At 39.0% G+C, this 14701-nt stretch overlaps 1 long non-coding RNA gene across 1 annotated transcript; it reads right to left on the reverse strand.

Annotated features, from left to right (window-relative positions):
* Positions 1-13167: 13167 nt before the first annotated feature.
* Positions 13168-14361, reverse strand: LOC136211394 (uncharacterized). Its single transcript, XR_010678603.1, has 3 exons — positions 14018-14361; positions 13429-13559; positions 13168-13344 (listed from the first exon to the last, which is right to left on the reverse strand). It is a non-coding gene; the product is annotated as an uncharacterized lncRNA (long non-coding RNA).
* Between the last annotated feature and the right edge of the window lie 340 nt (positions 14362-14701).

The following is a 14701-nucleotide window of genomic DNA, read 5'->3' on the forward strand; positions in this document are numbered from 1 at the left end:
TAGACCTGACGTAGCGTTCACGTTATCTGTAACGAGTCGTTACCAAGGGAATCCGGGAGACGAGCATTGGATTGCCATCAAGAACATTCTTAAGTACTTGAGAAGGACTAAAGATATGTTCCTAGTGTACGGAGAAGGAGATCTGAAAATTGAAGGATTTTTAGACGCTAGTCATCTCACAGATGAGAATGATTTTAAATCCCAATCAGGATACCTGTTTATCTTGAATGGGGGCGCGGTCAGTTGGAAAAGTTCCAAGCAGGGAAGCGTAGCTTTCTCTACGACCGAGTTAGAGTACATCGCTGCTGCGGAAGCAGCAAAGGAAGCAGTTTGGATTAGAAAGTTCATTACAGAACTAGGTGTGGTGCCTGACATTGTCAATCCCATTACTCTGTACTGTGATAACAATGGAGCCATTGCGCAAGCAAAGGAACCACGGTCTCATAATGCACCCAAGCACTACCTAAAGCGATACCACATCATAAGAGAGTTTGTGGCTAGAGGAGATGTGAGAATAGAAAGAGTACCTACAGAGGACAACGTTGCAGATCCGTTGACAAAGCCTTTAACCCAGAAAGTACATGATCGTCATTTAACTTCTACTGGGATAAGTTTTAGAAACAATTGGCTTTAGTCCAAGTGGGAGTATGTTGGGGTTTGGTGTCCTATAGTCAATTGTTGCAGGATACAAACTTAATGTAAATGAATTGTTCTTTATATCATTTGTTTTACTGAGATATATGTTTTATAACTATATAAAGGCAATCCCTTTTAAGCACTAAATAAAGTCTAATAAAAGGAAATCCGTAAGTTTGTTTAAAGTGATTATAAAGTGTTCATACAAGCATGAAGTGAGACAAAACTTTATAATAAACTAATAAACTTAAAACCACCCCAAGTCAAGTGATATGTTTAGGATTGATATATCACTGTTGAGACTTGTATGTAACAATGTCTTCTGTCCGACAGAAAGCTGATCTCACAAGCTTCATATATATAGATATCTGGACAATTATATAGATCCGATGAAACGTCGTTCATTAGGATTGGGGATCCGATTTGAGATAACAGGATGGGTAGATTCATCCTTGTCACCTGTTCATCTCATTGTTATTAATAGGTATAACTAATCCTCAGACTCAAAGGAATATTAATTGGTCATCTTGAATTACTGAATGTGAGACTTTGATCCTGCGGTCCCACGATCCTTAACAGAGATGACTCTGGGGTGTGAACTGCAAAGGTTGGGTGTCACAGGAGGTAATTTCAGGGTAGTTATACATTGGATTGAGCATTTATCACTCCCGATTAATGGGAGATACATCCAAGGATCGCTTGTGGAAGACTCGACTCTAAATCCTTGCAAGGTGATAGCTTAAGAGTAAGAAATACACATTTCACTTAACCTATCTATTTGAGTTGACTCGGCCTATACAAGTAAAATGAACGTCTCGCTATATGTGACTTGACATCACCCATAGTCATAAGATTCAGTTCAAGGATGTAGTTGATAAAGGATCGAATTATACCGTAACTAATACGGAAGGGTTAACGACAGAATCAACCTGTCTTCTTAACGAACTCTGGGGGAATGATTACAGACTTGCCAATAACATACTCAGTACATCATTCCGTTATGCAAGGATTAAATATAATTCTTGAAGAAATTAATTTAATAGTTGCATACGGCCAGAAGTAGTAACAACCTAATGGATCACACATAAGACTTGGAACCAAAAGAGAGATGGATGTCATTAATAGATGGAAGCCCAAATGAGCCCAGTAAGGCCCATTTAATTAAGGGGGCCGAAATTTATATATAATTAGTAAGGAATTATTTTAATTCCATTAATCCTAATTTGATTAGGAATATGAATTAAATTAATTAAGAGATAATTAAGTTAAGAGTTTTAATTAGATTAATATACTCCTATTATTATCCAATTAGGTTATTTATTATTATCCTAGATATATTAGATATATAATGAGATAATAATTGGGAATCCTATTCCGAATTGAATTCCTATTAAGTAACCTATTCCTATCTAACTAGGGTTTAGATACAAGTAATTATATATACCCCCTCTTTATGTGAATTTCGACTAAGCCTTATCCCTCCCCTCTTGGTGATTTTCGAAATACTCCTTTAGAGAGAGAAAGTGAATTCGCATCCCCTAGTTCGTGGACAAGAATTCATACGGCTTCCGTCGATTGATTAATTTCATTCATCTCCTTTTCTCTTTGATCTTGTGTTGGTTAATTAGAGGCAATCTATTTTGGTTGCATCTCATACGGTTGATTCTTACTTATCCTCACTGTGTTTTACTTCGTGCTTGGGAACTCGGAGAAGAATTGTGGGCGCTTCTTTAACAACGGTAGATTGTTCTTCAAAAGGTATTTCTTCTTATCCCTCTTTATATGAAATAACGATTAACGGATCCTATGGTTAAAAAGGAAGTAGGCTAAAAATTTTATATTTCCGCTGCTATACCTTAGCCTTATTTTCCTTCAGTTTGTTCAATGTTGAGTATAATTATAAATGAGAACAGAAATAAAAAAGACAGAACGAAGTCAGCATAAGCCACAGAAGCTGAGTAGAACACAACTCAGTATAATAGAAGAAAAGTCTTCTTCAGAACAAACGCTTGAAGACGAAGCTGACCGAAGAAGCTGAGTAGAACGTAACTCAGCCTCGCCAAAGATAAAGATCGAAGGCAATGTCTATTAAGTCAAGCTGAGTGTTCATCAGGACAGCGCCAATGATCCGTTAACCAAAAGACAAAATCCGACAAAGATTTGCACCAATTCAGAAGCCTTGGAATTACCCCAAGAGACCTTCTCGAGATGCATGGGTCAACTGGCATTTGGCTAAAAGACAAAACTGGCACAAGAAGACGAACCTGGAGCAAGAAGACAAGCCTGATGACTGCTAATTTCAGACGACAGGATTGGCCTACAAATTTGTATCCTGACCAATGAATGACGCAAGAAGACCGTTTGAATTCAACGGATATGTCCAAATTCAAATGATTGAAGCATCAAATTCTACTATAAAAGGACAAGTTCATCACTTGGATCCTTGGCCGAAGTACAAAAAGAAAAACAATACATACAAGCACATACAAACAGAAAAGCAAATACTTACACCCAAATCCAATCTCTGTGTAAAAGTCTAGAGTGAATTTGTATTCATCTAAAGTGTTCTTCATCTAGAAAGAATAAATTTGTATCAATTGTAAAGATTGAGAGAGTGGTGCTGAGTACTCGGTTTTAGTGCTCAGCGGTAGAGAAAATCTGAGTGTTCGGTTATAGCGCTCAGTAGGATTGAGTAAACGAATAGAGGACGGTACTCTTGCATACTCAATTGCTTTGTAAACGGTTTGTGCTTTACCTTTAAAGAGCTCAGTAGTGGATTGAAAAAGCCTAGAAGGATTCTGGGGACTGGACGTAGGCGGTGAGGCCGAACCAGGATAAGACTGCTGAGTAATCTCTAACCCTTTCTCTCAATATATATATATGTATGTGTTGCTTGTTAAATCGCTCAGGATAAATTGTATAACTGACACTGAGTAATCAGAGTGCTGAGTTGGAAGCTGACCTTAAGTGTTAATTCCCAACTCACAAGTAAAACGGTTCTAGTCAGCCTCTGACTAAAGCTGTCTTACATCTTGCTCAACCTTGCTGACCAAAACTGAGTAAGGTTATTTAAAGAATTAAATCAAGTCAGCATAATTAAGCAAAAAAGGTACATTAGTTCCTAAACCCCCCCTTGGAACTAATTACACGGGACCAACATATATTGCTTGATGATTGTACCTGTTACAGTGTGGGAAGCAGTCTTCCCACAAACGCTCCGATGCTTAAGTTAGATCTCGAAAAATGTAATGTTGCTTATCTCTCTCTAAAAACCAACCCCTTCTCCTTCAAACTGAAACCTATTTATAGGAATAAGGGAGGAAGTTACTTGTAAGCTATCAGTAAAATATCGTACTGAACGTGGGTACAATTATTTAGGTAGACAATGGGTTACGTGTATTATGGTTATATCAATTGCTCCCCACTGTTATTTTTGGATTATTTTCAAAAATAAGAGTGAGAAAGAGATTTTCTTAACCACTTGAAAAATGATTTTAAAAAATGGTTGCACGAATTCTCCTATCGGGGTTATCAATTTCGCATGGAAAGTAAAACGCAATAATTTTTAGAAAAATGAACGAAAAAATCGGGTCCCTTCCCGATGAATGAAAAAATCGGGTCCCTTCCCGTTTTCGTGGTAGAGCCTGTTGAAACACAATTTCCACATAGATTTTGATTATGATAAAAATATTAATATAATATCTCCATAAGTAATAAACACATGAAAAGATAAAAATGATTTATTTATACTAATGTATTTGTTCAAGTGTTTGGTTAATTTTAAGAAATAGTTCAAAGATATTTGACTTATGCCGAAAGGCTTAAACAAAGCCCATCACCAAGAAGGCTTGCGAATCAAATAAGCTAAGCCTTAATCATAGAAGGATCTAGAAAATCTCTTAGCAACTATAAATCAAAAGTGTTCTAGAAGGTAAGAATCAAGCCACGCTTGACAAGATCAACAAACGATCAACAGAGACAGAGTTGACTTGCTCGCATCTGCCAATTGCCCATACCTGATAAGGAAAGCTTCAGAACCATAGACGGCCTGCCCCCTGGTTAACCTGAAAACTTTACCTGATTTGGTTAGACAAAGAAGACAGACTCTGACCAACTCTAATCAACAGCGCAACAGACAAATCAACGGACACAAGAAACAAAATGATTGGCTGAAGGCTCTACCCTCTAGAAAGTGAAAACGACAGCTACACACTTTCCCTCGCAACGGTTATTTTGAAATTCGAAATAGCCCCTCATTGAGTGTCAACTATAAATAGTCATCTCACTTGCAACCTTGGGGACCCACATACACACAAGAGAAAAAGAACGATCTTCAAGCAAAAAGCTTTGGGCGACTATCTCTTAAAGTTTCAAAGAGCAAAGCAAGAACTGCTTTACACAAACACTTCCACATTTCTTGTGTAATATTTTCTTTTTGATCATTCAATGTGTTCTTAGAATTAGAACAAAATCATCAATTTTCTAGAATAGTTCAGAAGCTCTGTTTGTTCGGTATTTAGCAAACAGAGGTGGATAGTTAGTCAGAGTGTAGAATTATAGAGGAAGGTACTCTGTAATTGGCTCAACAACTATTGTAAGGCTTTGTGCTCTACTAGAAAGAGCTCAGTAGTGGATTAAAGCTCAGAAGACAAATTCCGGGGACTGGATGTAGGCAGGAGGCCGAACCAGGATAAATCTGCTGAGTATTGTTTTCTAACTCTTACTCTGTATATTTGCTTGCTCATTATTCTGAAACTGCTAATCTAACCAGAGTGTTATTTCTAATGTGTATGATTCAGAAGCCCTCTAAATGTTGCTCTCTGAATCAAGGACAGAAGCAATCTTAGTTACACGTTAACTAAGACTGTCTCTGGACTCTAAACATCTGTACTCTGATCTGTGTTGTGTGCTGTGAGAAATGCTTAAGAACATAAAGAATTTTTTAAATCCTTAATAGTTCCATTAACCCTCCCCTATTTGGAACTAATTCTCACATAACTAAGGGACCAATAGAGGCTACATCAAGAGATGTCCCCTGCTAATCTAAACATGCAAACTCCTACAAGTTTTGACGCGTTTGGTGTTAATATTCCTCCAAGGATCTTGTTTCCTAAAATAAGGGAGTATATGGGCGAAGGATTTGAATTAATAACCATGGGCGATCAAGTAGGGAGAGATGATGAATCGTGATATCAATTTAGAAGGGAGGAAAATAATCAATACACTCCTAACAATGAAAAAAAGGCAAGACAAAGCGATGAATTGAGCAAGGGAACTGCGGAAGACAAGCCTGAAAGAGCGAGTTGTCCAGTGCTACATGGGGATCAAAGTGGAAACCCAGATGATAAATCAACCCCAAATGCTTCTGCAAATGAACTCGTACATGTATTATCCCAATGGAGGTTTTCCAATGGCACCACACTTAATTAATCAACCCCAAAGTACAAAGGAGACACAAATCTAATTGTTTGCATTAGGAACTACAAAGAATTGATGGATGTGTGTGTAGCAAAAGAGGCATCCTTATGCAAACAACTTCAACCACCCCGATTAAGCCGTCATCATACTACCTTTAGGCCTTTGATGTAGGATCCATTAGCAGCTAGGAGCAACTGAAGAGGGAGTTTTGGACGAAGTTTATTGCCTCCATCCACCAGCCACCATTTACAGGACTCTGTATCATTTTTGCCAAAAGTAGGATGATTCTTTGACAGACTATGTAGATATGTTCAACAAGACGTGCTTAAACACCCAAAAGGTGGATTTCATGACAACGAAGGAATCCATCTATGGAACACCAAATGTGAGCGGTTAAGAGAGGAGATAATCTTGAAAAAGCTGACGGACCTTACGTCATTGATGGAAAGAGCCAAAAATTTTGTAGAGCTGGATGAGATCAACATGGACGAAGGGTCAAATATTAAGAAAGAAAGCAAACATCAATGGATCTAGATATGAATCTTCAGAGAAGAACAACAAGAAATCTGAGAAGGATAAACCCAATCGCAGTCGCAACAATGGACCTTGTTGAACACATCTAAGAAGGAGATACTTATGTGGGTAGAAAAGAGTAATGTGAAGTGGGATATCATTATCATATCCATATGCTGGGTGGGAGCTATGGTAGAAACCCTACGGCTTACTGCAAATTTCATAGGGCCAATGGTCATGACATGGAAAGCTGTATTGAGCTAGGGAGGGTAATAAAAAGATTGATAGAAAAAGGAAAGCTAGATTGTTTTGTTCAATTTTCGGATTGAAAGAAATTCTAGCAAGAGAAGATAGCCAAGTTAAAATAGAGAAGCTAAAAGTGATCATTAACATGATTGTCGGAGGACCATATTCGCTTCACAAAGAAAGGGAACATAAGAAAAAAATGAAATCTCCAACATGAGAAAGTATGACTTGCTGAATTACTCTTTTTTCATTGAACCTTCTTCCCATTTCACATGTAAATGCTTTTAGTAGAAAGCATAAATCGAAAGATATTAATTGATATTGGAAGTTTATGAACGTAATTAATAAAAGTGCCTATAATAAATTAAAAATTGACTCAGTTAGAGTGGAGCACATTCCTACTTTGCTTGTGGGACTCACAAGACACACAACACTTATCATGGATCAAGTAGTGTGTTTTCTTCTATGTTGTTTAAACCGGATTTATAATTAGGTAATAGGTCATTGTTCAACCAAATGATCCAAATTGGTCAGACCAGATGACGTAATAAATAAATAATATATATATATATATAATTAAATAAATAAAATATGAGCAGCAAGTTCTCCATAGTCGCCGCCTCGAGTAAATAATTGAAGTGTCAGATTATAAAAAATATCGATGAAGTCGAGAGAGGCAAGACATGTGATTGGAGACCAGCGAGATCAGAAAAGTGAGGGGGAGCAGAGGGAGCGGTCGAGTTCGGGCGGAGGACCGATGATTGAGGTAGCGGTGCGGTCGGCCCTTGCGGCGGAGGAGGCAAGGTTTTCCTTGGCTGGGGTGAGGGTTTCGGATCCGATCGGGAGGCAGGGATTTGTTGCAGTTTCTGGGGAGGCGTCTTCCGGCAGCGCAAGGGAAGGGAGGGTGGAGGGTTCGGTCGGCGGTCTGTTGGTGGGGGCGCCGGCTAGGGTTGTTTGTTTAAGGGGCATTGTGAACACAGTGACTGGTATGGTTGTGGTGCCTAAGGCTGGTTCTACCGTCTTTAATGGCAGCAGCTCTGGCGGTGTTGCCGATGAGAGTATAAGGGATGGGGTCGGTTTGTCCGGCCAGTCGGATTTGGTTTTATGTAATGTGCAAAAGGCTTCCGCAGGGATCCCTACGGAGGCAATTAATTTATCATTGGACTCCCGTGTTGCTCCCAAATTAAGGGGTAGGGAAAAAATGACTAATGGGGTGCAAGGAGGTGCGCTTTCGGGTAATATGAAGATGACTTGGAAAGATACTGTATTGGGGGTTGTGGAGGAGGATAATTCCCTAAATGGAGGGGTGGAGGATGATGATTTGGAGGGGTTTTTATCTGACTCAGACATGGAGGATGAGGAGCAAGATGACCCTTTGTGTCCTGTGATTCGTTTGTCCTCGGCTGACAAACATTCCATCCGCTCTAAATGGAAATTGTCCTTAATTGTAACGGTCCTTGGTAAAAAAATTGGATTTAGTTACTTTGCTCAGAGAATCGGTCTCAGTGGGCTAAAAAAGAAAAAATTAATATCACTGATTTGGAGAATAACTACTATGTAATTAAGTTTACACAAGCTGAGGATTATGAAGCGGTCATTAATGGGGGCCCTACATTATATCTAATCATGTTCTTGCCATAAGACCTTGGGTTCCTAACTTTAATCCTAGGGATTACTCGGTGAATAGGATTTTGACTTGGGTAAGATTCTCGGGTCTCCCGATTGAGTATTACAATGAAATATTTCTAAAGAAAATTGCTAGAGTATGTATTAATATCGACCTAGCAAAACCCCTTCTGTCTAAATTCTATCTTCAACATACAATCTATTATATTGAGTATGAAGGGATCCATAATATCTGTTATGAATGTGGGATGTTTGGTCATACGTTTGAAGGATGCCCTAAAAGGAAGAAGGTAACTGTAGAGTTAGGGGAAACTGTCAAGGCTAGGGAGGAGGATATCCATGAGGATGTGAGGAATTTCGGACCTTGGATGGTGGCAAAGCGATCTGGGAGACGAAGGACTCGCGCTCCAGTGGCCCATAATCTCCCTCCTGACATTAGTAATGAGTAGGTCCATATCTAGAATGATTATGGGGAGAAGGAGATTTCCAACCCTAAGGAAAGTGTGGCTACTGACATCCCTTTGAAGGTATGTTCTGGATATCGCTTTTGGTTCTTCCGGTGGATGGAGAGCAAGACCCAGGTCCTATTGATGATCAATCAGAGTTGGAAATGCCAGATTTAGAACCTGCTGATCCTGTAGAGAATAATGTGGAGACTGACAACCCTTTGTTTGAGTCCAAAGAAGAGTCCCAGATTTGTCCTCAGGTTCAAATTCTTCAAGGTTCAGAATTAAATAAAGAAGTTAGTTTTTCTAAAATCAGTATTGAGGCTAGAAATGGGAAAACCATCAAGGTCAATAAAATGAATATGAAGAAACTTAAGGGTAGTCATAAGACTAGCCAAACCTCTTTTGGGTTCATAGAGAAAAGGGGGTCTGCAGGTACCTCTGCTAGGCTCGCAGGAGCCCCTAATAAATATCTGGTTTAGGTTGGTTGGGCCTGTGTTTTGCTGTCCTCTTTTGATGGATTTGTTTGTATGGAATGTTAGAGGAGCGGCAAGCAAGGCGACCCGTATCCATGTTAAGGATTTGATTAAATAGTTTAACCCTTCGTGTTTTGCTCTTTTGGAAACAAAGATCAGCGGAGCTAAAGCTGATGATGTGGTGAAGTTATTTAGAAGTTGGAAGTGTGTCAGGTCTGAGGCTTGTGGCCGAGCTGGTGGTATTTGGCTTTTTTAGAAGCCTAATCTGGTTCAGTTGGATATCGTCAAATTAGATAGACAATTTATTCATACTAAAGTTACCTTCCCTGGTAATAAACCCCTCTTTATTACTTTTGTGTATGCGGATCCGATTCTGGTCAACCGTAAACGTCTTTGGAAGGCCTTATTTTCTTTCAATACGAATATGGTGGAGGCCTGGTTTGTTGCCGGAGATTTCAATGATATTGAAGTTATGAGTGATCAGAGAGGGGGTGGGAATCACTATATTAATATGTGTCTTAATCACAAGAAGGATATGGATGTGTGTGGTTTAACTGATCTTGGTGCTACGGGCCATAATTTTACCTGGAAGCGTAATAATACCTTTGTTAGTTTGGACAAAGTCTATGCTAATATCATGGCTCAGAGCTTTTATCCGGAGGCGGCCGTGTTAAATCTCCCCTTCTGTCATTCAGATCATTGCCCGATCCTTCTCAGGTTGGTGAGAGCTCCTCGGCCGAGAGGGGAGAGACCCTTTAGGTATCTGGTGGCATGGGAATCTCACCCTAATTTTAAGAACTTTGTGCATGATAATTGGAAACCTCATTCTAATGTCTTACTGGCTACGGAGGGTTTCAGAACCAATGTGGTGAGCTGGAATAAGAACACTTTTGGCCATATTATCAGAAGGAAGCAGAAGATTCTGAGAAGAATGGAAGGTATCCAACGTAGCCTGGAGATCAGGTTTGATCATAGTCTGAGTTGTCTTCTTAGATCCCTCCAGAATGAGTTGGAAGCTGTGCTGAAGTAGGAGGAGTTACTTTGGTTTCAGAAATCAAGGAAAACCTGGATCAAGGATGGAGACCGCAATACAAGGTACTTCCATCTTTCTACGGTTATTAGAAGACAGAGAAATCGGATTGATGCTATTAAACATCCGAATGGTACCTGGGTTTATGAGGAGGAGGAGAGTCGTCTTTTGGCCCTCAATTTTTACAAAGAGTTATTTAAAGAAGATCCGGTGGACTTGGATTGTGCTCTGGCTGTTTCTACGTTTTCGACTATTTGTAAGGATAAGGTTATGGAAGCTTTTCGCCCTACTGACCTGAAAGAGATTGGCCAGGCTGTGTTTAACATTGGTGCTTCTAAAGCTCCTGGAGTTGATGGGCTCCCGGCTGACTTCTATCATAAGCATTGGGAGACTGTTAAGGAGGGAGTTTACAGTTTTATTAAAGGAGTTTTTGAAGGCTCTGATGATATTAGGCTTGTGAATAAAACTCTTCTGGTCCTGATTCCCAAGGTGGAGAAGCTTTCCTCGTTCTTACAGATGAGACCTATTAGTCTTTGTAATGTGATTTATAAAGTGGTTACTAAAATTGTGGCTAATAGACTTCAGTGTATTCTCCATGAGATTATTAGCCAGAATCAAGGAAGTTTTGTCCCGGGAAGACAGATGATGGACAACATTGTTATCGCTCAAGAGATGGTTCATTCGATGAAGGTAAAGAAGGGTAAGCGAGGAATTGTGGCTCTTAAACTGGATCTGGAAAAAGCTTATGATCGGATTAATTGGAGTTTTCTTCAAGGTAGTTTGGAGAAAGCTGGGATTCCAGACAAGTGGAGAAAGTTAATTGAGGTTTGCATTTCTTCTCATGTCTTTCAAGTTTTGATTAATGGGGATATGACTGAGGAGTTTACTCCTTCCCGGGGTATCCGTCAAGGGGATCCCATGAGACCGTTCTTATTTGTTATCGCCATGGAAAGGCTCACTCATCTTATCCAAGATGCTGTTAGCTCTAGGAGGCTTCATCCGGTCTCCATTAATAGATTCTGCCCTTTGATCACTCATCTGTTCTTTGCTGATGATGTGATGATCTTTGTGGATGGAAGTGAGGAGCAAATTGGTGTGATTATGGATATCCTTACTAACTTTTATTCTGCTTCCGGTCAAAAGCTTAACATCCAGAAGTCTAGGATGTTGTGCTCGAAAAACATGAACCAAAGTGTAGGTAAGAAGTTGAGTGAGATTTCAGGTATCCCTCTAACCAAGGCTTTTGCCAATTATCTTGAGGTTCCTCTCCACAGTTATAGGGTTTCAAAGGCTTCGTTTAAAGAGATCTTTGATAAAACTAATAAGAAGTGTGCAAATTGGAAAGCTAACTCCCTTTCTCTGGCGGGCCGGCTTACATTGATCCAATCTGTGAACTGTGCTGCTCCTACTCACTTAATACAAGCTTGTAAGCTGCCGGAACCTGTTCTTAATGGCCTTGATAAGATCAATCGTCGTTTCCTATGGGGGAACTCAGAAGAAGGGAATAAAGTCCATCTGGTTCCTTGGAAGGAAGTCTGCCAGCCTAAAAATAGGGGAGGGTTAGGGATTAGACAAGCCAGAGACAATAATAAAGTTCTTTTAATGAAAATTCTTTGGAGAATGTGGCAATCCCCGTCGGCTCTTTGGGTTCAGTTATTGTGTGGTAAATATAGAAAGGATAAGGTTTTTGGGGGGCCAAAAGAGAGAGTTCCTTATTATTCCTTCTTATGGAAAGGGGTCAGTGCAGTGTTCTCTGAGTTCTGTTCTAGGATTGGTTTTTCCGGTGGGTAATGGCAGATCCATTAGTTTTTGGAATGACACTTAGCTAGGGGTGAAGCCTTTATTAGAGGAGTGTACTTCTCCGCCGCCTCTAGAGATTCGTAATAGGAGTATTGCTGATGTGGTGGATTCAGAGGGAGATTGGATGTGGTCGAACTTTGAAGCTTACCTTAATCTGGAAACGCTCCTGAAGATTCGGGAAGTTAAAGTGAGCAGTGAGGAGGGTGATGGAGATAGTCATTGTTGGTCCCTTACAAATAACGGGGCCTACTCCTGTAAATATGCGTTTGAGGCTTTCTATATCAACTTAGATTCTCCTCCTTCAGTCGCTTGGAAGAGCATTTGGGCCTTGAAGGTTCTCTATCGCATCAGGAGTTTCCTATGGCTTGGGGCTAAAAACAGACTGCTCACGATCGTGGAAAGGAAAAGATGCAATCTAGTGGAGGCTGATACCTGCAGTAGATGCAAAGCTCAGGCTGAAACTGCCTGCCATACTCTTAGAGATTGTGAGAAGAGCAAAAAAATGTGGAAGGAAATTATTCCGAGCCATTTGCTGAATAATTTCTTTGACTATCCTGGACATGACTGGTTTATAGATGGAGTTAAAGGTTTGCTTTTGCCTGAGCATGGTGCTATTATCTTTGCGGTTGTTTGTCACCAGCTTTGGCAGTGGAGGTAAGGGCGGGCACGGTTCGATTAACCGGTCCAATAAGGAAAATAATTAACCGAACCGTTACCTTCGGTTTTTTAATCCTATAAACCGAAACCGGTCCAGATAAATCGGTTAACCGAACAACCGGTTAACCATTAATATCGGTTAGATTTTTCGGTTAACGGTTTTTAACCAATTCATACTGGTTAACCAAAAATCAACGGTTAACCATAATTTTTATCCAAACCTAAATTTTTAAACAATATTAAAAAAAATCCACATTAAGAATAATTCAAACGAAACGAATTCATATAGAAGTTCAGAATTCAAACATAAACAACGAACTAAAAAACAATCCATCAAGTTTACATTTAAAACATAAAGAAACGTAAATAATATTTCGTCAAAGTACTTAATACAACATTAATTCATCAAATCTTTTCAATCCCTATTCATCACATCTTCTCGATCATCAATCATCAATTATGCAAAGAGGATGATCATCAGTGACACAAGAATCCTCTACAAAAAAAAATACATATAATTAAATTAAATATCAAATTTTAACTAAATTTAATATAACAAAAGTAACTAAATTCATGTTACTTAGATGCAGTGTATTCCTGAGTTATATCCTTAGATGTAGTTTTTTCAAGATTTTCCACCGTTAACGGAGGAGCATTTGAAGTACCCTCGCCGGTAGTTTTAGTTTTATCATTGTCTTCCGTGCTAGACATCTGATATTTAAACAAAGCAGAATAGGACCAATAAGTTGGAGCAACTACAACTTAGTCATTTTGAACAATCAAACTCATTGAAATTTCTCAAATTTACAGAATAAATTTAACATGACCTGTTAAAATATTTAAGACGTCCCATTCAAATTCCTTTTTTTTCCTCTATAAAGTTTCTAACTTACTATTATCTCTTCCTGTCCCTGATCATAGTTTTCAAACTAAAAATCAGAAACTTCCTTCAAAGGTTCCTTTTGAATCACATAACAAAGTTTGTTGGAACCAAAATAAAAGCTCTGAATTAGTTATGAATAAAAACTTTCATTGACAAAAACCTTAGCATGTTATCAAACAACCAAACAGCAAAATAAACTATCAAACAACCAAACAAACAGCAAAATAAGCTATCAAACAAACAAACAAATAGCAAAATAGCAAAATGAGCTATGTAGCAGAAATACCTCTTAATCAACCACCAACAGTGAGAGATCGGAACGACGGTGCGAGATCGGAAGAGAAACGGCGGCGCTGTGAGAGAGGAGAAGAGGAAGAGAGACGACGGAATTGGAAGAGGCGGCGCGGTCGGTGTGAGAGAGGAGAGGAAGAGAGGCGGTCGGCGCAGTCGGTGTGAGAAAGGAGAGGAAGAGAGGCGGTGGTCGGCGGCAACTGTCTAAGAGGGAGGCACTGTTCTTGTAAAAAAAAGAAAAGAAGAAACGATGGGTGAGAGTGAGAGAGAAGAAGAATAGAAAATAGGGTTAGAGAGGGAGGCGTTGTTACTGTTTTGTTTTTGTTAATAGGTTTTTGATTTGTTTTATTTTTTAATTTTACATATTATTAATATAATATATGTTTATGTTATAATATTAAATATACGGATCATAACTTTTATTTTTTTTTGAATGTACTGATAATAACTTATATATTGATAATATATTGAATTTGAATCATAACTTATACATTGATAATATAGGTTATACATTAATATATATATTTTTAAATTTATATTTATTAAACGGTTCGGTTAATCGTTAACCGCGGTTTTTCCTATGCGAAACCGAAACCGAAACCGATGCCCATTTATTTTTTTAACCATTAAGAAAACCGTCGGTTCGGTTAACCGTTTTTCCCGGTTCGGATTACCGGTT

The sequence above is a fragment of the Euphorbia lathyris genome, chromosome 1 (genome assembly GCF_963576675.1).
Source record: "Euphorbia lathyris chromosome 1, ddEupLath1.1, whole genome shotgun sequence".
Classification (NCBI taxonomy): Eukaryota; Viridiplantae; Streptophyta; class Magnoliopsida; order Malpighiales; family Euphorbiaceae; genus Euphorbia; species Euphorbia lathyris.